Source organism: Chiloscyllium plagiosum, chromosome 4 (assembly GCF_004010195.1).
Source record: "Chiloscyllium plagiosum isolate BGI_BamShark_2017 chromosome 4, ASM401019v2, whole genome shotgun sequence".
Taxonomy (NCBI): Eukaryota; Metazoa; Chordata; class Chondrichthyes; order Orectolobiformes; family Hemiscylliidae; genus Chiloscyllium; species Chiloscyllium plagiosum.
This window is the reverse complement of record NC_057713.1, coordinates 111762491-111768490: the sequence shown is the minus strand read 5'-3', so window position 1 is coordinate 111768490 and position 6000 is coordinate 111762491. Positions and strand designations below refer to the sequence as shown.

The window sequence follows — 6000 nt, the reverse complement described above, 5'->3', positions numbered from 1 at the left end:
CCAGGCGTCGGGTGTTGAGGGAGCGGCGGTGAAGGAGGCCCAGGACCTGCATGTCCTCAGCAGAGTGGGAGGGGGAGTTGAAATGTTGGGCCACGGGTGGTTTGGTTGATTGGTCCGGGTGTCTCGGAGATGTTCCCGAAAGCGCTCTGTGAGGAGGCGTCCAGTCTCCCCAATGTAGAGGTGACCGCTTCGGGAGCAGTGCATACAATAAATGACATTGGTGGATGTGCAGGCGAAACATTGATGGATGTGGAAGGCTCCTGCAGTTGATAATGTATTAGAAACAAATCAGTTGCATCCAAAAGATACAGAAAATTTGTGTGTGGAAATTGCAAAGACATTGGCAATAATTTTTCAATATTTCTTCAATTGATAAGTAATGTCAGATACCTGTACAGAGGAGGAAGTGCTGGATGTCTTAAAATGAATAAAGGTGGATAAATCCCCAGGATCTGATCAGGTGCATCCCGGAAATTTATGGGAAACTATGCAAATGACTGCTGCATCCCTTGCTGAGATATTTGCATTGTCGATAGCCATGGGCGAGATGCTGGAAACTGGAGAGTGGCTAATGTGGTGCCATTATTTTAAAATGTGGTAAGGAAAAGGCACAGAACTATAAATCGTTTAGCCTGACGTCATCGGTGGTTAAGTTGTTAGAGCAGATTCTGAGGGACAGGGTTTATATGTATTTGGAAAGGCAAGGACTGATTCGGGATAGTCAACATGGTTTTGTGCATGGGAAATCATGTCTCACTAACTTGACTGAGTTTTTTGGAAAAGTAATAAAGAAGATCAATGAAGGTAGAATGATGGACATTGTCTAAATGGGCTTCAGCAAGGTGTTCGGCAAGGTTCCGAATGGTATATTGGTTAGCAAGGTTAAATCACATGGAATCCAGGGAGAGCTAGATATTTGGATACAAAATTGGCTTGAAGGTAGTTGACAGAAGCTAGTACTAGAGGGTTGCTTTTCAGTCTGGAGGCTTGTGACCAGCAGCGTGCTGCAAGGATTGGTGCTGGGTCCACAGCTTTTAATCTTTTATACAGATGATTTGGATGTGAATACAGGAGAACTGGTTAGTAAGTTAGCAGATGACACCAAAATTGGTGATATAGTGGAAGTGAAGATTATCTCAGAATACAATGGGACCTTGATCAGATAGGTGATGGGCTAAGAAGTGGCGGATAGAGTTCAATTTGTGGTGCTGCATTTTGGAAAGGCAAATCAAGGCAGGACTTATACACTTAATGGTAGGGTCCTGGGGAGTGTTGCTGAACAAGGAGACCTTAAGGTGCAGGTTCACAGTTCCTTGAAGGTGGAGTCGCAGATAGAAAGGGTGGTAAAGGCGGCATCTGGTTCGCTTGTCTTTATTGGGCAATGCATTGAGTATAGGATTTGGAATGTCATGTTGCAGCTGTATAGGACATTGGTTAGGCCAGTTGTGGAATAGTGCATTCAATTCTTTTCTCCCTGCAATAGAAAAATGGTGTTAAACTTGAAAGGGTTCAGAAAAGATTTACAAGGATGTTGTCAGGATTGGAGGGTTTGAGCTATAGGAAGAGGTTGAATAGACTGGGGCTATCTCCCCTGGAGCATCGGACGCTGAGGGGTGACCTTGTAGAGGTTTATAAAATCATGAGGGACATAGATAGAGTGACTGGCAAGGTCTTTTTCCAGGGTAGAGGTGTCCAAAAACAGAGGGCATAGATTTAAGGTGAGAGGGAAAAGATTTAAAAGTGAACTAAGGGTTAACTTTTCCACACAAAGTGTGATGTGTGTGTGGAATGAGCTGCCAGAGGAAGTGGTGATGACTGGTACAATAACAACATTTAAAAGGAATCTGGATGGATACATGGACAGTAAGTGTTTAGAGTGATATGGGCCAAATGCTGGCACATGAGACTAGATTAATTTAGGATATCTCATTGGCATGGATGATTTGGACTGTTTTCCTGCTGTACAACTGTATGACTCTATGACTCGAGAATTGCAAACATGATGCCTTTCTTCAAAAATGTATGCATGGATGCACCAAGCAACTGCAGAGTAATCAGTTTAACTTCAGTGGCTAAGAAGCTCCTCAAACTAATAATTCAGGAGAAAATTAATAGTCACATTGACAAACACAGGATAATTCAGGACAGTCAGCATGGATTTCCTTATGAAAATGCACATTGAACGAGTTGACTGTTTTTTTTTCAGGTAAAGCAGCACGGTGGCACAGTGGTTAGCACAGCTGCCCCACAGCACCAGAGACCTGGGTTCAATTCCCACCTCAGGCAACTGTCTGTGTGGAGTTTGCACATTCTCCCTGTGTTTGCGTGGGTTTTCTCCGGGTACTCCAGTTTCCTCCCACAGTCCAAAAATGTGCATGTTAGGTGAATTAGCCATGCTAAATTGCCCGTAGTGTTAGATGTAGGGGAATGGGTCTGGGTGAGTTGCTCTTCGGAGGGTCGGTGTGGGCTTGTTGGGCCGAAGGGCCTGTTTCCACACTGTAAGTAATCTAAAGAGTGGACTGGTGAGTGGATACGTTTAACAGATTTCCAGTAGGTCTTTGATAACGTGCATCAGTACATATGTTAGTAAAGTTAAAGCTCACAGAATAAAAGCAAAACGGACTTAAAATTGGCTGAGTGACAGGACACAGGGAATAATGGTTAATCAATGTTTTTTTGACTGTGTAAGGTTAGTACTGTAGTGACGTTCAGTGGTGTCAGTGCCGGAACCCTTATTTTTCTTGATAGATACTAACAGTCTGGACCCTGCTGCATAGACATGATTTCAAAATTGCAGATGACATGAAAATAGGAAGCATTATAATTTATGAGGAGAATTGTGCAGAATTTCAGCATGACGTTTCAACCTGATGCAGTGCGTCATTATCGCAAATGCAATTTAATGCAGAGAAGTTTGAGATGATACATTTTGGCAGGAAGAACGCAGAGTAACAATACAAAATAAGGGTGCAACACTAAAGGGGGTGCAAGAGCAGAGGGACCTGGGTGTAAATATATGTAAGTCATTATAAGTAATTAACTCCATTTACAAATTTGCTGATGACATCACCGTAGTAGATTGGATGTCAAACAACGATGAGACAGTACAGGAAAGAGAGAGACAGCTTAGTGGTATGTATAATGATAACAATCTCTCCCTCAATGTCAGCAAAATGAACAAGCCGGTCATTGACTTCAGGATGCGGAATCGAGGATTTGCCTCGGTCTTGGGAAAATAGCTATTATAATCAAGGACCCCTCCCACCCTGGTTATATTTTCTTCTTCCATCAAGAAGAACACATGTACCAACTGATTCGAGAACAGCTTCTTCCCCACTGCTATCAGACTTATGAATGGACCTCTCATATTAGAGTTGATCTTCTCTGTACTTTCCCTCTAGCTGTAACACTATGTTCTGCATTCTGTTCGATTACCCTTATGTTTTTATGTAAGGTATGATTTGCCTGGTTAGCATGTAAAACAATACTTTTCACTATCTCAGTACATGAGAATAATAAATCAAATAAAATCAAAAGTATCAGGACAGGTTGAGAGAATGTTAATAAAGCATACAAAATCTAGGGTTTCATTATTGGTTTACGGAACACAATATCAAGGACGCTGTGTTGAACATAAAAGGACTACCTACCTGAGGAAGGAGTGGGGTCTCTGAAAATTTGTGGTTTCAAATACAGGAAGTCCCCGAGTTACGAATGAGTTCCATTTTTAAGTCTGTTCGTCAGTCGAATTTATACGTGAGTCGGAACAGTTACATATAGCGTCAATTAGTCAAATGTTTGTCTGAGTATTATGGTATATATTTTGCCTAAAACATCTTAAACATAATAATACAGTAATAAAAAATGTAACTACAGTACAGCACAGTGTTTTGAGCATCGCGCAAAGTAAACTGCCCATTTGTTAGTACGAATCATTGTATGTAACTTGATTTTTTAAAAGTAGGCTTTACGGCGATCGGTTCGTAAATTGGGCGTTCGTAACCTGGGGAAAGCCTGTAAACCTGTTGGACTATAACCCGCTATGTGATTTTTGAACTTGAAAAGCCACTATAGTTTTGCCTCAAGTTGAGCATTGTGCAAAGTTCTGAGCACCGCAATTAAGAAAGGATGTGAACACATTTAAGAGAGTGCAAAAGACTTTTATAAGTGCAATTCCAGGAATGAGAAATTTAAATTATGAGGATAGATCAGAAAGCTGGGACTTTTCTCTTCGGAGAAGACTGTGGAGGAATGATTGTCATGATTTCACACCTTCAACACATTATCTGGACTGACACACCAATTGTTAAAGTTCATTTGAGAACGTAACTTTTAAAAAGAAATTGCGATTTACGTATGAAAAAACTGGAATCAACGTGGTCATTCTAAAAGATGAGAGACTTAACAAACAGTCCAGGTCTTTTTCAAAATATAATTTCAGTTACATCAACTTTTGCTATAAATTCTGTGTCTTACAATCTTATTATCCACAACCACCTGATGAAGGAGCGCTGCTCCGAAAGCTAGTGCTTCCAATTAAACCTGTTGGACTGTAACCTGGTGTTGTGTGATTTTTAACTTTGAGGCATGATTGAATTATTCAAAATCATGAGGGGCCTGGACACAGTCAACAGGGGTCAAAAGTCCCCATTCATGAAAGGCGTAGATTTAAAGCAATTAATAAAAGAAGCAAGAGTGATGTAAGTAAAATATTTTTCACACAACCGAGAGGTTAGAGTCTGGAGCCTGGGAGTGTGGCAGAGGCAGGTTCAATTAACTCATTCAGGAAGAGAGTTATTCACAATGGAACAACATAGAGACTAACGGGAATAAGAATAATACTTGGTGAAAGTCTCAGTTGAAGTACCACTAAATGTCGTACCTTTCTGCGTTAACAAATGTTATTTTCTGCGACGCCAAGATCGTGATTTAACATGTAAACCCGGTTCTGGATACAACTTAACCGCAAGTACTCGCACTGTCTCTGTGTGTGAACCCCGGACCCTGGATAATTATATACATTGTGCGGACCCGTTATAATTACATGCCCCGGACCCTGGATAATTATATACATTGGGCCCCGGACCCGTTCTAATCACGCGCCCCGTACCCTGAGTAATCATATACACCCGGGCCCGGACTCTGTATAAGTTACAAACGCCGGCCCCCCCTCGACCCGGTTTAATCACCCACCCCGGACCCTGTATACTCGCACACCCCGGGCCCCAGTGCCTGAATATCAACCATTCGACGTCTGACGTCATGGCGCAGTGAGCGGTCCCTGTAGTTGTTGGTGGAACCGGAGAGAAAGGGTCTGTCCGTGGATCCGGGAGTCGGGCCCCGCTGTGAGGAAAAGGTAACGGTCCGATCATAGTGTGAGGGAGGACGGGCTTTTGAGTTCCGGTGCATCGGCGGACAGCCGTCAGTTGCCGTGATCTGAGTTTCGGAGCATGAAGGAGAGACTGAGAGACCCCAGCCTCGTGCCCCCTCCCCGGGAGTAAATTACTGTAGATGCTGGAATCTGTACTGAAAACAACATTACTGGAAATCACAGCGGGTCAGACAGTATCCATGGAGAGAAAGCAAGTTATCGTTTCTAGTATCGGTGACCCTTTATCAGAGTCTGGTGAAAAGTCAGCTAGACTGGAAAGGTTAGCTTGCTGTCCATGGATGCTGCCTGACCTGCTGTCACCACCGTCTCTCCCCTACCTTCCCCTCACCCCAGGACCCACTGTTTCCCCTTCTTCCACCCCCCCCCCCCCGTCAGCACTCTCCTCTTTCCCCTCCCCTCACTCAATCTCCGGACCCCCCCCAAGTCAGCATGCCTCCTCCTCCCTCTTGCCGACACCCCTCCAGTGTCACTCTAACAATAGACTCCTTCTCCCTCATCTCTGCCCCTTCAACATTTGCTCATTCTTTCCTTCCCCTCCTGTGTACCCCTTGTTCCCTTCCCCTCATTCCCCCAGCTTACCCCTCATTCCCTCCTGCCCTCCGTTATTG

The 6000-nt window shown here is 43.6% G+C and overlaps 1 protein-coding gene across 2 annotated transcripts in view; it reads left to right on the top strand.

Moving 5' to 3' along the window:
* Positions 1-5266: 5266 nt before the first annotated feature.
* reck (reversion-inducing-cysteine-rich protein with kazal motifs) overlaps positions 5267-6000 on the top strand; it is a 185724-nt gene continuing 184990 nt past the window's right edge. For both annotated transcript variants that reach the window (XM_043688961.1, XM_043688962.1), the window contains exon 1: positions 5267-5356. The gene's annotated coding sequence lies outside the window, so the exon portion shown is untranslated. The remainder of the gene's footprint in view (positions 5357-6000) is intronic.